This window comes from Notechis scutatus, chromosome Z (assembly GCF_049901735.1).
Source record: "Notechis scutatus isolate UNSWTSFEM ecotype Mainland chromosome Z, rNotScu1.2, whole genome shotgun sequence".
NCBI lineage: Eukaryota > Metazoa > Chordata > Lepidosauria > Squamata > Elapidae > Notechis > Notechis scutatus.
This window is the reverse complement of record NC_142025.1, coordinates 27,214,304-27,238,496: the sequence shown is the minus strand read 5'-3', so window position 1 is coordinate 27,238,496 and position 24,193 is coordinate 27,214,304. Positions and strand designations below refer to the sequence as shown.

At 40.2% G+C, this 24,193-nt stretch overlaps 1 protein-coding gene across 4 annotated transcripts in view; it reads right to left on the bottom strand.

Moving 5' to 3' along the window:
* The window catches only part of ZNF385D (zinc finger protein 385D), a 212,894-nt gene that overhangs the window by 157,924 nt on the left and 30,777 nt on the right, over positions 1 to 24,193 (bottom strand). The gene's annotated exons all lie outside the window — the stretch shown is intronic.

The following is a 24,193-nucleotide window of genomic DNA, read 5'->3' as shown; positions in this document are numbered from 1 at the left end:
ATGTATTTTTTTCCTTTGTGTACACTGAGAGCATATGCACCAAAGACAAATTCCTTGTGTGTCCAATCACACTTGACCAATAAAGAATTCTGTTCTGTTCTATTCTACTCTATTTTATAGCATGCCTGCAGGCAAAAGTAATATGAAAATTAGCCATGAAATATGATTTTATTGATCAAAGACAGCCTATTATATATGAATGGGAGAAAAGATATAAAGACATTTTCAAATTACTCTATAAGGAAAAACCATTTCTGTTATCAACATTTAAAGATTCTATTTATACTCTTAATAAATTAATTCATGTATTTATCCATAAGGGGCTTTATAATTAACTGATTTGTGATTGATTTCAGTGAATAACTTAGGGAAAAAAATTATAAAAGCAGGCAATAGAATATGAAATGAAGCATTCCCTAAAATTCTGGAAGAATTTTCAAATCATTTGGCAAATATATTCCTATATTGATCTTTGCTTTCTTTATAACAGTAGGAAAGAATATTGAAATGAAACTGCATTTCTCTTGGATTTTTTAAAATAATTTTTATATTTTTATATTTTTAAAAAACATCTCTTGGTGAACAGTGAGGTTCCAGGTTTTTACATTTCAATGCAAACATGACCATAGTTACATATTCATCTTTCTTATTCAATTGCATATCATATTATTACTTATTCTATTTTCCTTTAAATATTCTCAAATATTAAATTCATTACACCTATTTTATGCAATTCCAGTTCATATATTAATTTATTTCATTTTTCTTAAAATATTCTCATATCTTATTTTACAATATTATCTAAAATTCTTATTTAATTTCTATATTCATTACACATATTGCTTTTATCTGTCACATTTGCAATTTTATCACATATTGTTATTCCATTCATTATTCAATAAATTTTATCCTTATTTTAATAATTCAAAAAGTTGTCCCCTTTATGTCAATTTGAGCTTGCCACCTATTTACCATATACATTCCTTCAATTTATTCCCTTTAATTTATTATAAAAATTTACCATAGTGTAGTCATTTTTAATTACCACATTCTACATTACTAATAATATTCTCCAAACTACTACATATCACATATGCATATATATTTTGTCAGATTCTGCATGGTATTCTTTTTCTCAATTACCTTATAAATCATCTATATATTCCAAAAATATTAATCTGTTCAATTAATTGTAGAAACTGATATTATTCTTTCCATTACAATTCTCATAATTCATTTTAACTTTATTCATTGTTTCATTAAATATCAATTAATATTCTTATAATAAATTCCAAGTTCCACCCTTTCTTTTCGCTTTTCCCTTTTTAAACTTTTATTAATTTTGCTAATTCTAGTTATTAGCTATTACTTCTTTTTAACATGTTCAATTATAGCATTTACTTATGCCTATTTAGTGCCAAAAGTCCAATAATTATCCAGTTTAATTTCCAAGCCTTTTGTAATAAGGTATTTTCCTCTAAATTTTCCACCTCCAAATTAATTCATTTCAAAACCAAAATCATAAGTTCAGATTTTCTTCTCACTCTCTCTGGTTGCCACTTTTACACACTTTCATCAAAAATAATTCTTTATTTCTTAATTCCGGGGTACCTTAATGTCCATATATATTGCCTGGTTCACACACCGCCCACAACTTCACCATTCCAGCACAGTCTTAGTTTCCCGGATTGCCTCCCATCTTCATGGTAGCCATTTTAGACCACCACTAAAACTTGTATTTGGAGGGGGTTTATCTTATCAAGGAGGGGAGATGCGGCTCCCCTTAACCCTCTAAGTGCTCCCACTTTCTTCACCACCCTTCCAGGGTGGTTCTGATCTCAATTAGGATCCTTCAACAAGCGAGATCATGGATTCCGCTCAGACATGATAGAAAAACAACCGGAATTCCATTTCTCTTGGATTTTGATAAGCATATTTCTCTTTGAGATGGATCACCATTTGTTACTAGCTCCTGATGACAGATTACAACATACTGAATATGTCTATACTATACATAGTCTATATATAAAAATCTATATGTATTTGTTTAAAATGGTTCTCTATTTTGGTACATCTCTAGATCATCATCTTAGGTGTTAAATAATTCCTGCAAATGGTGATCATGTAACTGTGGACTATGTGATAGTTGTAAAGATCCACCAGTTGAATGGTAATCATATGATCACAAGGATGTTACTACAGTTATAAGCACAAAAATTTGTTATAAAGTTAGTTTTTCAGCATTAGCATTTGATGTCATAACATCAAACAGGCAGTTTTTAAGCAAGTCTACATGTATTAAAATGCTGTGAAAACATATCTCAACTGAGGCTTCATTTCAAGTGAAGATTCATGATATAGTATACTAAATCATCCATTCTTTGACTTTTGGTAGGAAATCAGTTGGCAGCCCTTTCTTACTATCTTTTCAGTTACTTTCTAAAATGCCTGAATGACAAAATGTAAGTGATAAGGAAATGTCTGTCTAATAAATAAATCAAGCAGTTTAATTGATAGCTCATATTTATTTCACACTGTATACTGATTTTCTTGGAATCTCTTGTGATTTACAACACTTGTGAAAGTTGAAATTGAATCTGACCTTTAGAAAATGGCTATTATGGAAAGAGAGACAATAAAAGAATAATACATGGAGTCAATGTTCAACTTAGAGAACCAGACAGTCATTCATCAGCTAAATATCAGCTAAATTGACCTGAGGGAATCAGATGCATTTAAGATACTGCAATGAGTGCTGAGATGTTGGCCACATAGACCAAATACTTGAAAAATCCAGTATTTGAGTACAATAAATGAATATAAATATACAAAAATAAGAACCAGACAGTTACAAAGTAGAATGCTGTTTTTCATAGATTAAGTCAGTTAGCCAATCAAGTTCTTCTGCCTGATATTCATTTCTATTTGATGGATTTCTACAGTGTTCTAAATAATAAGCATTCTATATTCTCTGAACACAGACTATCTTTACTATCTTTTGTTTTTTCCTTGCTTTCTCACTGTTTTTTCTCCCACAAATTGCAGGCTCCCTCAAAACAAATGCTATCTTCCTCTGAAGAAGGGGCTCATTTTTGTAATGTAGACACTGGTATTTATGAATTAGAATTTGCAGGTTAGTGCCTGTGGGTGCCATAATTCCTGCAATAGTCTTAAACAGCAGGAATACCTTACTAGTTCTTTGGTATGTATTACTTTGGTATTTATTAATTTCACTTTATTCGTGTACTTTTCATCAGAATCAGTTGCCAACCCATAATATCAAACAGTTGGAAACAGAATTAGTTCCTTTGCCTAACAATAATTCAGTTTGACAAATACAGATTGGAATGACAAAATGTTATGATTTATGTTCACTGATAAAAGCCCCATTACTCCCTTTGCTAAAGATACTCCATGTTGCTGCACATGCTAGAGCAGACAACTCTTATGGCAACTGCCAGTAAGAATTGTATAAGAAGAGACTTTATGGATAAACATCATAGAAATGTCTTTGTCAAGGAGAAGGAATGTCTTTAAATTGCTAAATAAACTCTATCATTTTGCATATTTTAAATGAAAACATTTTGTTCTGTTTATATGCTTGTATTCAATTCTCACAATAGTAACCAAAACATCATCTATTAGGTTTTGTAATATCACACTCACAATTGACAGATTTATTCTTCTGGGAGAAAAAATATGTTTGAATAAGTTCTAAATTGTTTTTTTTTAATATCTGGAAAGTACAAAAATAACAACATTGCCTTGATCTTTCAGTGCAACTTAGGTTCATTACAGTGTAATAGGGACCTGATAACACCGAAGCTCTCCTGTAATTCCCAATAATACTTTTAATTTATTTGATGCTATATTAGGGAAATAAGGACTATAGGTATAGAAAAGTATATGGGTGGTGGTGATAGGTCTCTGTCTGTGTCTATATCATAACACATAAGCGATTTCAATTCTACACAAAGTTAATAATAACTTAAACAATAAGAATGAAATATTTTAATTGAAACACTATTACATATTCACTCAAATATTCATTTTTGTTACATGGTAAGCAAACATCAGTAAACAATTGAACCTGGAAAGGTCAACTTATTTGGAATGTTCATGAATGGTATTATTGCTTCAATATTGCAAACAGTATTATGGATTTTAAGCAGAAAAATTCTATTTACATCTTCCTTTGATAGCAGTCTATTATAATTTGGGTAACTACATAAGTCATTTTTCTGCTATGTGTGAATCAGATAAGATTTATTTGCTTCTTTGGAATCTATTGATCCTATCAGTTATATGTGCTCATTTCCAAACTCTTTCCTGTCAACTGCAGGATTAATTTCTGAAAGCAGGCGTCTTATCAGAATGCTTCTTTCAAATGTGTTTTCCAACCTGTATTTTGAAGATTCAGATACTCTAGATTCAAATACTCTAGTGAAATACAGCACTGTGTTGACCTTTATGGAATGGGTTTCATTGGAGGAAGGAGGAATTATTTTGATCTTCAGTGATGCAATTCATCTGACTATCAAGTTCAGTCACAGTAGAAATCTTTGAAATTTAAGAGGAAAGAGTAAATCTTCTTATTTAAGGACACTAGATTTTGTTCATTCTTTACATTTGTTTAAATCTATTATTAGTATAACCATTTGTCCTAATTAAATTGATAATTTTGTATTTCATATTCTGTGTATGTAAGTCTTAATGTGTACACTCACATATTTTTAACATCTAATCCCATAGACCAGTGGTGGGATTCAAAATGTTTTACTACTGGTTCTGTGGGCGTGGCTTGGTAGGCGTGGTGTGGCTTTGTGGAGGTGGCTTTGTGGGCATGGCAGGGGAAGAATACTGCAAAATCTCCATTCCTTCCCCAGTCCAGGGGAAGGATACTATAAAATCCCCATTCTCTCCCCACCCCACTAACCTGCTTTCCAGCTCTGTTCTCCTGTACAGGGCAACAACAAAAAAAGACCCAGCCAATCAGCTGGGACTCAATGGGAGGCAGAGAATAGATGGGGCGGGGCCAGTCAGAGGTGGTATTCTGAACTATTCAAAATTTCTGCTACCGGTTCTCCAGAACTGGTCAGAACCTGCTGAATACCACCTTTGCCACAGACCCTTAAAATATTTTTTAATCATCTCCAGAAATTACTAATTCACCAATATGAGATTACATATTGCCTCAGAACTTAATTTGTTTAATATACTGCAGAAAGTAAATTATATTGAAATATTACAATAATTCTTCTTTAATGATTTCTTTAAAATGTTTATTTTTATTTCTTTATTAGATTTTATACAGTTTTCTACCTTTTGCAGAGAAATTCAAAGCAGTAGATATGGTGTACCCTATAATTTTATCCAACAAAAATCCTAAAACATAGATTAGAGTGACAAAAAATGACTAGCCTTAGGTTACTTGGTGAACTTCCATGGCCGATGTCTCAAAGGTGCTTTTTCAAAAGGCAATTGAACTGTTTTTTCCTTGAAGAAGAAAAAGACATTTTGCTTCTCACCCAAAAACTTCATTGGTTCAGGCAGGATAGTGGGGCTATGGAAGGATTAGTTCTGACAAGATTGCAAAGTTGGAAGCATCATATTTCTTTGCAGTTATCTGGTTGTTAACACTCTCACTGAGAGCTCTTGAGTCCACTTGGGGCTTTAACTGTGACCTCAGGCTCATCTGTATCAGAGTGCAAATAGGGGTGGAATCTTCGTGGAACTACAGAAAGGACAGTGTTATGAACAGAAGCTAGATGGCCCTTCTCTGTTGAGAGGACTGCTCACTGTTAACATACAGTATGAGGTGTTAACATAAAAATATGCACATACATTCCATATCTGATGGTAAACAAAATGTGATTGACACCAGCCCACTATCTTAACTTCTACAATATGTTGTATCACTTTATTCTTACTATTTTAGTTTACTTTGTATTTAAGACCCCTTCCCTTAAGGCACTACCATCTTTTGGTTTGCTAAGCACTGGAAAGTGTGCCTTATCTATTGCAAGCCCATTTCTATGAAATCCGACTAGCCTCTAGCTTTTAGGACAGCATTTAAGATTCCAAACTTTGGGATAGAAAAAGATCAGAATGAAATGAAAATGTATGGTAACATCAGGGAAAGATGTTGTGGTACCAGGTTTTTCTGTTTTAGATTTATTGGTGTTCATGATTTATTTGTTGTGGTTTTATTGTTGCATATATTTTTATTTTTAGATTATAAGCCACTCAGAATTTTGCTTTATAAATGTTATACATATGTACAAACATAAACATGTATGTCTCTTTTGGTCTCAGTGGTGATCTCTAGATGAGAAGGTACTGCCCATGAAAGACTATGTTTGTTAATTAAGGTTCCTCCAGACTTGTAGTTCCTCCTGGAGCAGCAAATGGAAGCTGAAACCGAAGAATCAGATAACTTTACTCAGCTTCAGCAGGTGCCCCAGTATGGTCTTCTTACCTGAGATAAGAGCATCTGGCTACAGTGGTTCATGCTCTCTTCACCACCCACTAGACCACTGCAAAATGCTCTACATGGGGCTGCCTTTAAAACCCACCTGGAAGCTTTGAGCTGCTATAAAATGCTCCAATGCTCATCAGAAATTGCAATTGAGAGATTATGATACCTCTTATTATAGATTCTGCTTTGGTTGTCTATTAGCTTTTGAGTACAATTTAAAATACTGGTACTAAACTTTTATATTTGGCATCAGTTTACTACAAGACCATAACTCTCTAGTAGAATCATTTCAATTACTGTGTTCATATCAGGTAAGTGGTTGATTGTTCGTCATTTCTAGGAAGTGAAGAGACAAAAACACCTGGAAGTGTTTTTCAGCAACTGCCTTCTGTAATGGCCTCTATATTTTTTCATAAGATGTTGACAATGGAGCCCTTTTAGAAGTTGTTTACATTGAGATAGCAGGTTGTTTGGTTTATATGTTTATATTTTTGGTTATATTTAATTCTGTGTTTTAATGTATGTTTTAATCTTCTTTGCAGCCTTATATTGATATAGCTAAATAAATTTGTTCAAACCTTTCAAAAAGAAATAATCGATATTAAGGATGCAGAAAGATATTCATTTTGTAGCTCTGTTTCTGCACAGTGCTTTTATTTTAAGAAAGGAAAAAATGCAAAATGTATATCAGACACAGGAAAATTTAAAAATAACTGATGTATGCGGCCTAGAGATATTTAGAGTCAAACAGCAAACTAGTTTAATAAATAATTATGGTTGATTACACGCTCAGCCAGATATTTAAACAGAATTTGTCATTTTTATCCATTTATCAAGTTCCTTGCAAAATATTGTTTGATGGTATTAAATATATTGTTATGGGATATATCCTGTTCATTATTTTCAAGGATATGAATTGTAAATCAAAATTTTAAAAAATACTGTATTTTTTTTGTTAAACCATGGTCTCTTGTTTATTCCTATTATTTCATCAAGACTAACAACTTATGTTGTTTGAATTATGCCAATTTGAGGTTTTGGATGCAAGTCACCATTCATGAGACAGGATATTTCAAAAAATCTCATATCATACACTAAACCTATATGATACTGTCTAAAACGTTTATATAAATCACTTAATATTATTAGGTTGACAATAATTGTTTTCATAGGAATTAGTGGTGCTTTCATGATTTTTGCTTCATCAAAGAAATTTGACTGTATGTATGTATGTATGTATGTATGTATGTATGTATGTATGTATATGATATTCAGCTTTGTTCAGGTATTTTCCCACATCATTATAGTTGTGCTTTTAAAGGTGTAGCAACATTTCGGCAGAATCTCATCTGCCATCATCAGGTTTCTGTATAGTGTTCGTCTGTGAGTCAGACTTTCACAGCTGTTTGACTCACAGTCTGACTCACAGACGAACACTATACAGAAGCCTGATGATGGCCGATGAGATTCTGCCGAAATGTTGCTACAACTTTAAAAGCACAACTATAATGATGTGGGAAAATACCCGAACAAAGCTGAATACCATACATATAAATACCCGCGGGTTTGGCTGTGTTCTGATTGGTAGGGAGGTTGGCCATGTTCTGATTGGCTGGAGGTGTGTTCTGTTCAGGTGGGGGCTTGGTTGTGCTCAGGTTGGTCTTAGTTACTGGGGGATTTGAGCTGGTGAGCTGTGATCTTGCTGTTTGGCTTCGAGTTCGTGGGTCGTGCTGCATCTTCATGGTGGGGGTCAGTTCGCTTCATGTATGGCTCAGAGGGGTTTGAAGTGGGTAGTGATGCAGCTGCAGTGCGGCTTCTGGTCTGTGGTCGTGTCTCATCTTCTGTGTGGGTGTGAGTCTGCTTTTTACGTGGAAGTGTGGTGGTGGCATCTTGTGTGGCCCTCGTGGGTGTGGGTCTGGTGTCATTCATCATGTTAGGTACTCGTCTGTTCATCCTTTCAAAAGGATTCAACTTTGCTGTTGCTCCCAAACACATCCCCACAGAAACCATCATATGCGGAGTTGAAACCAGCTTGACCAAAACCAACCCTGATGATGCTAATAGAATCAGACTCGAAATCACCAACATCCTCTGCACTAGCAAACCACCCAAAAGCAACTTATCCAAAGAAGAACAAACTGCACTACGTAACCTGAAAGAAGACACCAGCATAATAATCCTACCAGCAGACAAGGGCAACGCGACAGTGGTTATGAACACATCTGACTACCAAACCAAGTTAACCAACCTACTCCTAGACCCCACATACAAACCCCTAAAGACAGACCCCACCACCTACCTAGAAAAAACCACCAGATCCAAAATAAAAGCCTCCCCCATCAGTGAAGAAATCCAGCAAAGAATCATACCCAGAGAGAAATCATCCAGATGTCCTAAGCTTTATGGTCTCCCCAAGATACACAAAGAAGGAACTCCACTTAGACCAATAGTCAGCTCCATAGGCTCACCTCTACAAAACTTAGCCAAATTTCTCGCCAAACAACTACAGCCCTATGCAGAATCCATCAACTCACATGTAAGAAACTCATTCCAGTTCATCGAGATCATAAAGAAACAAAACTTACAACCCAGCAACCTACTAGTGAGCTTCGATGTCATATCCCTCTTCACCCAAGTGCCAATAAAAGAAGCCTTGACAGCCATCCAAAACAAATACAACCCTCCCCAGCACATCCTAGATCTGACCAACCACTGTCTATCCAATACATACTTCACCTACAATGGACAAAAATAGAAACAAATAGAAGGAGCACCCATGGGATCACCCCTCTCACCTGTCATCGCAAACCTCTACATGGAACACTTTGAAACACAAGCTCTAGAAAAATATGATCACAAACCCAAACTCTGGCTCAGATACGTAGATGACACCTTCATAATCTGGCCACACGGGAAAGAAAAACTGAACAACTTCCTCACACACCTCAACAGCCTACACCCCAAAATACAATTCACCATGGAAACAGAAGCTAACAATCAACTTCCCTTCCTAGATGTCTTGGTATACAAAAAACCCAATGGCTCCCTAGGACACACCATCTACCAGAAGAAAACACATACAAACCGCTATCTACATGCACTCTCACACCACCACCCAGCACAGATCAATTCCGTAGCTGAGACACTCATCTCCAGAACAAAATGCTTAGCTGATGAACAACACCTAAAAACCGAACTAAACACTCTCACCAACGTACTCACAGCCAATGGATTCCAAAGAAAGAAGATTACCCACCTAATCCAAAAAGAAACCCCAACCAAAATCCAAGACAGAGAACAAGAGAATGGCAAAGCCCTCCTCCCATATATAAAAAGGCACTACAGACAAAATCAGCAAGATCCTCCAAAAACACAACATTAAAACAGCATTCTGCACAAACAGAAAAATATCCACCATCCTAAGAAACCCTAAAGACAAAATCGAGTTAGAAAGCCAAGGAGTATACGAAATCCCTTGCACCGCCTGCCCCACCACATACATTGGACAAACTAACAGAAGAATAAGTGCACGCATTGAGGAACATAAGAACTCAATCAAAAAGAAGAACCAACCTCTTCCCTGGTCCAACACCTCAAAGCCACAGGACATGAGATTGACTTTAAAAATACCAGAACTATCGCCAAAACCGAACACTTCAACAACAGAATAATCAGAGAAGCCATAGAGATAGAAAACGCCCACACCGCATGAATAAAAGAGATGACACCTCCCGCTTACCAGCCATTTGGAAACCCGCCCTCATGAACAGACAGTACCTAACATGATGAATGACACCAGACCCACACCCACGAGGGCCACACAAGATGCCACCACCACACTTCCACGTAAAAAGCAGACTCACACCCACACAGAAGATGAGACACGACCACAGACCAGAAGCCGCACTGCAGCTGCATCACTACCCACTTCAAACCCCTCTGAGCCATACATGAAGCGAACTGCCCCCACCATGAAGATGCAGCACGACCACGAACTCGAAGCCAAACAGCAAGATCACAGCTCACCAGCTCAAATCCCCCAGTAACTAAGACCAACCTGAGCACAACCAAGCCCCCACCTGAACAGAACACACCTCCAGCCAATCAGAACATGGCCAACCTCCCTACCAATCAGAACACAGCCAAACCCCAACCAATGAGAACACACCCCACCCAATCAGAACACAGCCAAGCCCCCACCCAATCAAGTCACACCCCCACTAGCAGTTAAAAGGAAGAAGCAGCTGCAAGCTCACATCACTCTGAGAAGCACAGAGCTGAAAACAGAAGCCTGAAGATGATGAATGAGACTTCATCGAAACGTTGCCTAGATACTTCCAATCTTACGCGGGAGAAAACCCGAATAACCAAAGATCCATATATATATATATATATATATATATATATATATATATATATATATATATATATATATATATATATATATATATATAATTAAAAGTCTAAATTAATGGTTTTATACAGTATTATCTTCCAGCTGATGCTATGCTTTAACAAAACATACAATATTTGATTATATCCAATGTTAAAGGCTTGGAGAAAAATGCATACAACATTTCTAGCTTGTATGTATGCTTTCATACAGCAATCATCTTCAGATGTAAGAAAGCAGTACTATCTAATAGTAATGCATTATTTAATCATAGTGGAACTAGTGGCTTAGCATAAACCTCTGTCTGAATTTCAAATGACAGTATTAAGCAGTACTAAGCAGTATTAAATTGGAATTAAATGTATTTCCTCAACAATACATTTGAAATGATGAGTCATTTTATTTTTTAGGGGAATAAAATCAAGTGGGTTCAACCATATAAGTTGCTTTTATATTCAATCTTACCATGATATCATCTCTGAAACAAGAAAGAGAAGAGCTATGCTTTCCTTTCACTTTACAAAGCAGAATTGTTTCCCATAGAACAATACATTGTGTTTGGAACAAAAGAAGGAATGTTTACAGCTTTGTTTTTTAAAAATCTCAAAGAGTATACTACCAGATATTTTCCTTCAGAAGCTCTTAAATATTATATAGACAAAACCCTTAAAACAGAAATTGTGCTCACTTTCTCCTTAAAAGTGAAAAATTATTCTATGGTTTATTCTGTGTGATTTATTTTAAATGTATTCTGTACATCAGCAAGCAAAGTATTAAAGGAAAAAAGGAAGAAAAGGAAGAAAAGAATAGCTATGTTTGCTTGTATAAATTTTGATGTAAGTCCCTGCCATTGAAATTATGCCAAATGGGATTGAACAATAATTGATTCCTACTTCTCCTTATTTTAGCGCTGTTGCTTAAAGTCCTGTTCATAAGAGTTTCAGAATAACATGCATTGATGGAATGGATCTTAAATTAAGTTTTCATAATCTTACAGTTGCAGATCAATAATATCATCATACAACATAAATTACTTATAATATTTATTCATCTATTATCCTGCCTTTCTGCTACCAAATAGGCAGTTAGGCTGCTTTTATCCCCACCCTCCCAATTCCTGAACCTGCCTTTCTGCCACCAAACAGGCAGTTAGACTGCTTTCGTCCACCTGTTCGTCTCCCACCCCCACCCCACCCCACATTCTTGATCTGCCTTTCTGCCACCAAGATGGCGGCACGTTCACACACAGTGACCCCAAGATCCTGGTATTGGTGTGTAGTGTTTGGAATGATGTGTGTATGGATGTGTGTGCACAGTGTAGAGCAAGGAGCAAAATTTGCCTACACACATGTAGAGCTGCTAAACATCGGGCTTGCAAGTCAATCTGGGATTACCAGCGATTTTCAGCAGTCCCACAACATACCGAACTGCATAGTGAGGCTTCCAGGATCTCCATGGATTGTGGTCGGGTCGGGGAGATGCCGATGGAAGCAAAAGCAAAAGAAGTGGAAGCAAAAGCACGGTTGTGGAGCTGATCTGTTGGCTCAGCTCTGAAAGCAGCCTCAAGACTAGTGCTGCCAAGTGTCTTTTTGAGCAACGCCAGATCCCTCATCCACAAAACTGATGAATTAGAGCTGCAAATGGAGCAAGCAGACTTCTCCACAAAAGCTGTGTGATGATTGTAACAGAGACCTGGATACACCGCACTGTACCCAATGCGGCAGTGGAGTTGACAAGCTGAGTCATTTATTGCTCTGATAGAAATGGCAACTCTGGTAAGAGCAAGGGAGGAGGACTCTGTATCTACATACACAGTGACTGGTGTATATTGCTCCCCAGATGTGGAACTGATGACTGTTACATGTAGGCCATTTTATCTGCCTAGACAAATCACTGTGATAATTATTATAGCTGTTTATATTCCACCTGATGCCAATATCAGCGCGGCACTTTCTAAGATATATGACGACATCTCCAGGCAGCAGCAAACTCACCCAGAGGGTGTTCTTGTCATGACTGGGGACTTCAATCAAGCCTGTTTAAAGACAGTTCTCCCTAAGTTTGTGCACTATGTGCAATTTTTCACCAGAGGGAAGAACACTTTAGACCGTGTGTACTTTAACCTGAAACAGGCATATAGAGTAATCCCCCTCCCCCACCTGGGTACATCTGACCATCTTTCATTTCTGTCATACCTGAAGTACGTCCCTCTCAGAAAAAGAACTCAGTCAGTCATGAAAATTGTTAAAATCTGGCCAGAGGGTGCTCTCCATCAGCGGCAGGACTGTTTTGAAACCACTGAGTGAAGTGTATTTGAACATCAAAACTGGCATGAATACACTGATGCCATACACTCTTACATCAAAGTATGCACTGACACTGTAACAACAGACAAGTGCATCAGAGTCTATGGGAATTGTAAACCCTAGATGATTGCTGAGTAATAGCCTGAGTTCTGAGAGCCCAGGATTCTGCCTTTAAGGCAGGGTAGAAGATATAGAAGCATAGTCAGCTGCACCAACAGGCTGAAGAACAGTTTCTACCCATGGACTGTCAGACTTCTGAAAGGAAAATAACTTCAAGTCAACATAGTATGATAGATTTGCAGGGCAGGCATGTTGTGCAACAAGGTCACATAGTGTAATAAGATTGGGACAGGATTAGGGACTTCTGTCATCACTGTGAGTTGTGTTGGGGGGGGGTGCACAAAGGGAGGCTCAGCCAATCTCATTGTACACATGTTGTACTCTGACAATAAATGTAATAACAATAACAATAACAATAACAATAACAATAACAATAACAATAACAATAACAATAATAATAATAATAATAATAATAATAATAATAATAATAATAATAATAATAATAGCTCAGACTGACTACAAACAACATCACAACACAGTCGCTCAGATGGTCCACTGGAACTACCATCTGCTTGTAGCAAAGAACTGGTAGGATCATAAGCCTGAAAAAGTGGTCGAAAATGAGCATGCAAAACTACTGTGGGACTTCTAAATACAGACTGACAAAGTTTTGGAACACAATACCCTGGATATCACGATTGTGGAGAAGAAAAAAATGTGGATCGTCGACATTGCCATACCTGGTGACAGCAGAATTGACGAGAACCAACTTGAAAAAGTCACCAGATATCAGGACTTGAGAATCAAACTGCAGAGACTCTGGCATAAACCAGTGCAGGTGGTTCCAGTGGTACTCGGCACACTGGGTGCTGTGCCTAAAGACCTAGGCAAGCACTTGAAAACAATTGGCACTGACAAAATCACCATTGGTCAGCTGCAGAAGGCCACCTTACTGGGATCTGCTCACATAATCCGTCGATACATCACGCAGCCGTAAATACTTGGGAAGTGTTCAACTAGTGATTGTGATATGAAACCCAGCATAGTTATCTCATTTGCTGTGTACAATGTTGTTTTTTTGTGAAGAACAATAATAATAATAATAATAATAATAATAATAATAATAATAATAATAATAATAATAATAATAATAATAATAATAATAAATAAATAAATAAATAAATATTTATTCAGTAAATAATACTGAATAGTATAGATATCTCATATTCAAAGCCTGTTGGCCAGATGTGGCCCACAAGAAGACTAGGAAGAGAAGGTGATTATGCAACTCTCTTCTCGCTACTTTGGGTATCTTGTCAATGGCAGCAGCTTCCTCTACCTGAGCGCGAGTGGCTGATGAGGGAAAGAAATGGAGGAAAGGAAAGAGAAAGGAAGGAAGGCCCCTGGGTCACATGTGTAGCAAATGAGTGAGCTGAAGCAACAGCAGCCACATACAGGTCTAAGGCAGAGTCAGCTGGAGCTTCAGTGCTGCTGGGCCTCTGCCGAGGCCCTGGGGTCAGCATGTGCAGCTCCAGCTGATCAGAACTTCCGGTGGCCTTCGCTGTTGCTGGCAGAAGCACATAACCTTGGGGAGAAGAGTCAGATGGAGCTGCAGGGCTGCTGGGGTTCAGCGAAAACCCCAGAATCAGTGCATGCAGTTCCAGATTATGAGCACTGTGTGCAAAAGTCAGCCAGACAGTGAACAGTGGCTGATGCTGGAGTTCTGCTTAAGCACCAGAGAGTAACCTACTTAAAGAGGAGAAAAGAGGAAGATACGGGGAGAGAGGAGAGGAAACTGTTCTGTACGGTCATTACCATTCTTGTAGAACCGCGCAGTGATTGGCCAAGACGCGCGGCGAGCTGATTGGTCGAGCGAGCCGCACTGATTGGCCCGCTGCGAATCTCCCGCGATTGGTGGAAACTGATCGCGGGAGATTCAAAGCGGTGCCATTGGCCGCGGCCGCCGTGGCCAAAGAATAAAAGCCGCTGTTTTTCTTCCAGACCCGAGCCGATCTCGGGAACCAATAAATGAGCTGAACTAAAGTCACTGGCTCCAAGTCTCCTTCCTTGCGATGGACACGACACTGGCGATGAAGGTGGGATACCAACCCTGATCCCCACCGAGCACGTGTCCGGAGGAAACGAGACCGAAGAGATGGCCAGCATCGTACCGCCCGCACCCTTTAACCCAGCTACTGAGGATTGGGAATCGTACACCGACCGATTCCTAATGTTCCTCGAAAGTAGCAATCTAAAGGATGCAAACGGGCAAAAAAAAGAGCTGTCTTCCTCACACACTGTGGGCCTGCAGTGTTTAAGATGGCAAAAGCCCTTGCGAAACCCGAGGACGTAAAAACGATGGACTGGGCCGATCTCGAGCCGTTGCTCCGAAACCACTATGCCCCCGACGTGCCCACCCTCATCAGGCGGCACGACTTCTATCGGCGAGACCAGCGAGCGGGCGAGAGCATCAGCGACTTCGTGGCTGACCTGCGAAATCTCGGGGGCATGTGTGGGTTTACGGATATGGACAAGGCACTCCGAGACCGCGTCGTCCTGGGGCTCAGAGATCCAGTCCTCCAGAGCCGGCTGATGGCAAAAGGCGACATCGCCCTCGCCGACATCCTTGCAGCCGAGGCGACACGGAAATCGGTGGCTCGAATGCGGAGGCCCGGCGCCGGGGACCGTACGCGACCACCGAGGCAGGCACGGCAACCGAGACGCGCTCCGAAGCAAGCCGCCGAGAGACCACCACACACCATGGCGACCTCGACTCCACCTCCGACACCACGGATGAGGAAGAGGACGTGCATCGGCTCCAGGCAGATCGAGACCGGCGCGATCGACGGAGTCATAAGTTGGGGCAACCATGAACCGGGTGTGGAGGCGACCACCCTCGATCGGAGTGCCGGTTTTTCGATGCAGTATGCCGGCACTGCGATAAAAGAGGCCACATCGCCCGAGTCTGCTGACTCAAGAAGAACTACAGCCCCCGGCGGCGAGACGGCAGCGACCGGGGGCGAGACGGCACCCCCCCCAGGCCCAGAGACCGCCAAGCCAAAAACCGTTGGAACCGAGACAGACGGGCCGACGAGACGGCGGGAACTGGCGGAGAGAGGAAACCCACCAGACGGTCGTCATCGGCCACTCATCCAGCGCAGACACCCGGAAAGTATATGTGGAAGTGGGCATCGAGGGCGAGCCATGCAAGATGGAGGTGGACTCCGGGTCCTACCTCTCCATGGTTGCATGGCAGGAAATCAAGTGCCTGGTGCCCACAGTCCACCGGAGAGGACTGGAAAGCCAGAGCCTAATCCTCAAGGACTACCAGGGGAATCGCATCCCGGTAGTCGGAACAGGCCAGTTCGAGGTAACTTTCAAAGGGTGCACAGCAAGGCTTCCCCTGACGATCGTGGACCGAGACCGCCCCAGCCTTTTGGGACTACAGGGGTTCACGCCACTCGGAATCGAAGTAACGGGCATCGACCACATTGGGGAGGCCAACTGGGAGGACCAACTCGCAAGGGACTTCCAGGAAGTGTTCGACGGCACCCTAGGCAAGTACTGAGGGCCCCCTATTTCATTCAGCCTAGACCCCAGCATTTTCCCAATACGCCTGAAACGACGGCGGGTACCATCGCACTCCGGCCAAAAATCGATGAGCAAATAGACAAGCTCATCAGACAAGGGGTCCTCGAGCCAATCGACCATGCCCGATGGGAGACCCCATAGTCACCCCAGTCAAGCCCGATGGGTCGGGTGAGAATCTGCGGGGACTATAAAGCCACCCTCAATTGCGCATTGCAACAGAGCGCCTACCCCGTCCCAGTAGTGCAACACCTCCTACACTCACTGGGGGAGGCAAGGTCTTTGCGGCTCGACCTGGCGCAAGCCTATCAGCAGCTGCCGGTCGACGCAGAAACCACCGAGGCGCAAACCATAGTAACCCACCGAGGAGCTTTCCATTGTAAGAGATTCCAGTTTGGAGTCAGCGTGGCCCCAGGAATATTCCAGAGCCTCATGGAGAGACTCCTGCAAGGAATCAAGGGGGTGGTACCCTACTTCGACGACGTACTGGTATCGGCAGCCAACCAAAAAGAACTGGAGGGTCGCCTGAGGGAGGTCCTAACAAAATTCAAAAATGCGGGGCTGAAGGTTAAAAAGAAAAATGCCAATTACACACCGAGAGGGTCAAGTTCCTGGGGTACCTTTTAGATCGGCACGGAATTCACCCAACCGAGAAAAAAATCAGAGCAATCAAGGAAGCCCCCAGGCCGAAGAATAAAACGGAACTACGGGCATTTCTAGGACTGCTTAATTTTTACAATGTTTTCCTGCCCCAGAAGGCGACCGCGGCGGAGCCTTTGCATAGGCTCCTGGACAAGGCGGCCCCGTGGATGTGGGGGAAATGCGAGGAAGCCGCCTTCAACAAAACCAAGGACCTGCTCACCTCGGATGTTGTCCTCATCCAATACAACGAGACCCTACCGCTAGCTGTCACATGCGACGCATCACCCTTTGGCGTCGGCGCCGTCCTCAGCCACACTCTCCTGACGGAAAAGAAGCACCCATCGCCTTCTTCTCAAGGACCCTTACCAAACCGGAAAGAAACTACAGTCAGCTGGACAAAGAGGCCCTGGCTATCGTTGCCGCCGTCAAAAGGTTCCATGAGTACATCTACGGCCGGACCTTCACCATCGTCACCAACCACAAGCCGCTGCTGGGAATCCTGGCAGGGAACAGGGCCACCCCGAACATTCTATCCCCAAGAATGACAAGGTGCTCTGAATTCCTTGCCGCCTACAGCTACCGGCTCACACACCGACCCGGTAAGACAATCACCCACGCAGATGCCCTGAGCCGCACGCCGCTACCGGACTTGGACACCGACCCAGCACCCACGATGGCCACCCTTAGCATAGAGACTCTGCCCGATCTACCCATAACCGCGTCAGACATTGCCCGTGAAACCAATAAAGACAAACGTCTGGTGCAGGTATTACATTGGGTAGAGAAGGGTGGCCTGAAAAGGACGACGCAGAAACCTTCAGGACATTCCGAACCGGCAAACAGAACTGTCATTACAAAAGGTTGTTTACTTTGGGGGACCGGGTTGTTATTCCGGAAAAATTACAGGGAAAAGTATTGAAATTGTTGCATGAGGGGCACCCAGGCATCGTAAGGACAAAGGCCTTGGCCAGAAGTTACTCCTGGTGGCCAGGAATGGACAAACGAATCGAGGCCTGGGTGGCAGCATGCAACAGATGCCAGGAAACCAGGCCCAGCCCTCCTGCCGCCCCAATCCTGGAATGGGAAACCCCTAGGGGACCATGGTCCAGGATTCACATAGATTTTGCCGGGCCCACGAAAGGCCACACTTTCCTCATCACGGTAGATGCTTACTCCAACTGGTTGGAGGTAAGCAACATGAGAACTACCACCACGGAGGCCGTCACCAAGGAACTCAGCAAACTATTCGCAACCCACGGCCTCCCAGACGTCATCGTATCCGACAACGGGCCCCAATTTACCTCGCTGGAATTCGAAAAATTCCTAGCGGAGCGGGGGATACGACACACGTTGACAGCGCCGGCACATCCGGCGGCGAACAGGAGGGCGGAACGAATAGTTCAATTTACAAAAAATACTATCCAAAAGATAGAAAACGGGGAAATCCAAGAGAAAATAAACAAAATGCTTTTCATACAACACATAACCCCGAATACAACAACCAATAAAAGCCCGGCAGAACTACTGATGGGGAGAAAATTAAGGTCCCCACTCGACAGACTGCACCCCACATACAACCCAGAAAAAACCCCAAACTCCTCAAGCAAAGACCGAATATTTAAAACAGGCGACACAGTATACACGAAAAACCTCACCGAAGACCCACTCTGGGTACCAGCAACCATAACCCAAGTGACAGGTCCACGCTCGTACCGCTTACAGACAATCGACGGATGAGCATGGAAATGACACATCGACCAATTAAGGTCAAGAACAGCCACGAGAAACACAACCGACACACAAACAGAAGCAAACACAGAAGGGAACCCCCCCCAACACAAACCAAGAGGGGAGGGAAGGCCCCAAGGACCAAAACCCATGAGAAAGAAACCAGGAATACTCACCGGCAAGCAGCCAGCTCGACACCTCACCAGGGAGAAGCAGCCAGGCCAGCTCAACCAGCCCAGAAAGACCAGGCGGGAGCGGAAACCGCAGCTCAACCAGACCGGGTAGACCGGGAGGGAGCTGCGACAAAAGGCCCGGCTCAGCCTTCCAGACGGTTCCATCAACAGGGCAGAGAGCAACACAGAACCCGACCGAACCGGCCAGGAGCCAAGCACCAACTAACCTGCGCAGGTCAAGTAGACAAGTACGTAGCCCCGCCTACTTACGGGACTACGTTACGTAGGACCCTACCAAGAGGGGAGGGGTGTTCTGTACGGTCATTACCATTCTTGTAGAACCGCGCAGTGATTGGCCAAGACGCGCGGCGAGCTGATTGGTCGAGCGAGCCGCACTGATTGGCCCGCCGCAAATCTCCCGCGATTGGTGGAAACTGATCGCGGGAGATTCAAAGCGGTGCCATTGGCCGTGGCCGCTGCGGCCAAAGAATAAAAGCCGCCGTTTTTCTTCCGGACCTGAGCCAATCTCGGGAACCAATAAATGAGCTGAACTAAAGTCACTGGCTCCGAGTCTCCTTCCTTGCGATGGACACGACAGAAACAAAAGGAGGGGTTGGCAGGAAAGGGAGAGGAATCAGAGAGACAGAAGGTGATAGGAAGGAGAGGAGAGGCTTCTGTGGGGCAAGCTTGAGAGAGAGAAAAGGATATGATAGGAGAGGTTTCTGTGGGGCAAGGGAGGCAAGCAGATGAATCAACAAAGGAGCAGAGGCTGTGGAAGGAGAACTCAGCAGGTAGTGCAAGAGAAATGTTATTTAGTCTCTCCTTGAGTTATGATAAAGACCAAGATTCTACTCAAAAGGTGAATAGCAGCACCAAATTGTATATTATGCTAATTGCTTGATATGCATTACAGATTGGCTATAAAAACTTTGAGTTTAAATACTTCTATTAAAATAACAAGGCTTTCAGATGTCTTGTATAGATATTTTTGGAAAAATGAAAAAATGCAACCTATAACAGGTAAATCAGTAATAATGATAAATAAAAAAAAGAATTGATCCATATAACATACAACCTCTTGTTTTGATATTAAATAAATATCAACATACAAGTAAATTTGAGCAATAGAGAGTTAATAATTCATATACACAACAAAATATGATTATTAACAGATAAGATGAAGTCCATGGGTGTACTTCATCACATATTGACTATATCTTATCCTAAACCAATATATGACATCTCCTAGCTATTTTATGAAGATGAAGAAACTAGGAGAACATGAAACACTGTGCACTTCAAATATGAATGCCAACTGGCTGACCTCATTTCCTAACTGCATAGTAAGGCAAAAATAGAACCAATATTATACAGTATCTCTAACTCTAAAGCTCCACAAGTGGGCTAAAGAATACCATAGTTAAAGATATTGAATACATCTAGGAAGTCCAATAAGATGAGGAAGATCATCATCAAAGCTATCAAATGCCATCAAATGTAAGCCTGAAATACAATATAGTCTAAAAGGGTCCAAATATAGAGTTCAACAAAGATGTCAATATCCTCCATTGTAAAAAAGGTCAATATAGAGAATTTTATTCTCAAGATCAAATTCACCATCCATAGAGAATGGCTGGCTGAAAAGATAACTTTTTGATCCCAGCTCTCACACAATACTGTTAAGGAGAAAGAGGTTACACATTTAAGTAGTAATCTGAACATTAGGATAATGGAGGTGGCTGGTGGAGTAAGAAGACTTATCTCTTGGCTTTTGTAGGCATGGTTTTAGCACAGTTCTTAATATTTTTATGTCAGTTCATTTTAAGTTTTTAACTGTTTTTCATTTGTTTCTATAATTTGTAAGCCACCCAAAGCCTCTTGCAGGGACGGTGACATAGAAATTTAACAAATAAATAAATAAATAATGCCAAACTCAACTTCGATAAATTTCTATACAAAAGTAATAAACTATCTGTTCTTTTACAATTTATCCAATAATTGTTAGCAATAGTTGACCAAGCATTTACTCATGCTACTTTATTTGAACTGCAACAATCCAGATTGACACTAAGGTAAAGGCTTCTCCTCTCCAGTCTTGTGCAACTCTAGGGTATGGTGTTCATCTCTGTTTCCTAGCCAAGAGAGTCAGTGCTATCTGAAGATCATATGGTCAGCATGAAGCACAGGAAACATTGATATCTTCCCAACAAAGTGGTACCTATTTATCTATTTTCATTTGCATGCTTTCAAGGAGCTGAAGTTTGCAGGAGCTGAAGGAAGTAATGGGAGCTCATCCTGTCATGTGACACTTAGGTCTTGAACCTGGGCTGTTGGCTTTCCAGCTGACAAGCTCAGCATCTTTAACTACTGAGCCATTGTATCTTCACTAGATGGTAACAAAGTACATAGAACTGCAACTCAAACTTGGTAGCCCACTTTGTGGAAGCTAGTTCTATCAGTGTGTTAAGCAAAATTCCTTAAGAATTCACACGCAATCCATTATTAGTTTTAAAAACAGCAAGTTCTAGTAAACATGCTCTTAACAGTTCTACCTTTCTATGTTTTTTAAAAGAGATTATTGCATGAAAATGGAGAAAGGAGGTAAGGACAATAGTGATACCCAAATTTCAGAATCAGGACAACATCTATCTATATTTATATGTATAACATATATTTCTTTCTATCTATCTATCTACAGTATCTCTATCTCTATCTATCTATCTATCTATCTATCTATCTGTCTGTCTGTCTGTCTGTCTGTCTGTCTGTCTGTCTGTCTATCTATCTATCTATCTATCTATCTATCTATCTATCTATCTATCTATCTATCTATCTATCTACCTACCTACCTACCTACCTTTCTTTCTTTCTTTCTTTCTTTCTTTCTTTCTTTCTTTCTTTCTTTCTTTCTTTCTTTCTTTCTTTCTTTCTTTCTTTCTTTCTTTCTATCTACTATATCTAACAGTCTCTTTGTCTCTAAAAAAGATACAGAGATACATCCAGGCCACATTTTGCACACACACACACCAGTGGTAGGATTCAATTTTTTTTACTACTGGTTCTGTGGGCGTAGGTTGGTGGGCATGTCAGGCGAAGGATACTGTAAAATCTCCAGTCAGAAGTGGTATTTGCTGGTTCTCCAAACTACTCAAAATTTCCACTACCAGTTCTCCAGAACTGGTCAGAACCTGCTGAATACCACCTCTGACACACACCCCATACAATTCAGTCCTTAGATTTAATTTCAGACATATTTTTTTCTTTTGTCATTTTCTCCTATGTTTCTATTCATTCAGAAGCTATTACTAACTGATCTTAGGCCAGCTACTGTAAATCTTTCTTGCCTTACTATGTTCTTGGGGGGAAAAATGGAAAAGAGAATGTTTGCTCATTAGAGTTCCATTGAGGAAGTAAATAAAGATCTCAGAAATAGATATTTCATATCACCAAGCATTTCAGATTAATTTATTTCATTTCAACAATTTCTTATCAGCCATGCTTCCAGGTGACGACATTAGAGTTTTCATCTTAGATCTTCTTTAAAGCATTAAGAAAATCATCCAGGATTCTATTGGAATAATTGTTCAATTCATATAATTATATCCATTATTATTTTTCATTCAGATCAAGAAACTGAATCATTTCAGTTTTGATTGTCTATTTTATTAACAAAGTGAATGGGCATGTGCATAAGTTCTTGAACTGTCTAACTGATTTCTAGGCATTCAATTCTACTTGATGTACTGAATCAGCAATTCAATCAGAAGATTAATTTGAAGAGATATATTTGATGGAATTATTTTTTAATTGAATCATTGCACAGCTCTCATTCTGCTTACATTACACAGCATCTGTTTTACTGCTAACATATTTTATCACACCAGTCCTAATCATCCTTACTCAGAAGGACACATCATTACCTTTCACAGAAAATGCTGTATTGCAGTTATGTGGTCATATTTATTGTTATCATAGTTTTCTTAAAGCAGTTAATACAATTGGCTTAATATATTATATTAAAGAAGAAAACATTGTTTACAAATCACAAAATCTGGATTCACACAGAGGCAAACAAATCACTTTGCAAAGGCAAACAAATCACTGTATTAAAGGAATTTGTATGAATACAACCAAATTTTAGAGGAGTCATCAGTAGCTCAACATAAATACAGCATAGAACTGTGGGCACATATTGATTTGACTCTCAAAATGTGTTATCTTACTATTTACTTTTATCTCATGTTTTACGAGGATTAGGCTTTTATGTATTTTGTTTTTATAGAACATATCTGAATATGATTTATAATTACTTCACTACATTTTATTCATTTCTATTATTTACAGAGACCCTGGAGAGTACTTGTCTAGTTATATTAGACTTTCTTTTTTCACAATAGAGAAGAATTATGCACAGTTAGTCCTTTCATTACAAAAGGAAAGTCAAGCATATCCTTAAGTTTCCCCCTTATTGATTTCAAATGAAGCAAAATCCAACTTTGTCAGAAGACATTCACTTCTGCAGTGAAAGATTTTAGTCTACCCTATCTCTACTTGTTTAGATCCAGACTATTTTTATAATTAATCCTTTTCTTTGTAATTTAAAATAAACATGATTTTGACCTTTTTTTTAAATATTTGAACATCTAATTATATTTAAAAGGATCATGGCTCCTGACTATTCCAAAACAATTAAACATTTGTTTTTCATTAGGATTTAAATAGCAACATTAATCTATTACATGTAGAAGGCCAAAGAAAGCAATTATTGCAATATTTAAATAAATCATGTCTGAAGATACAGCAATGTATTGTCTATAAATATTGC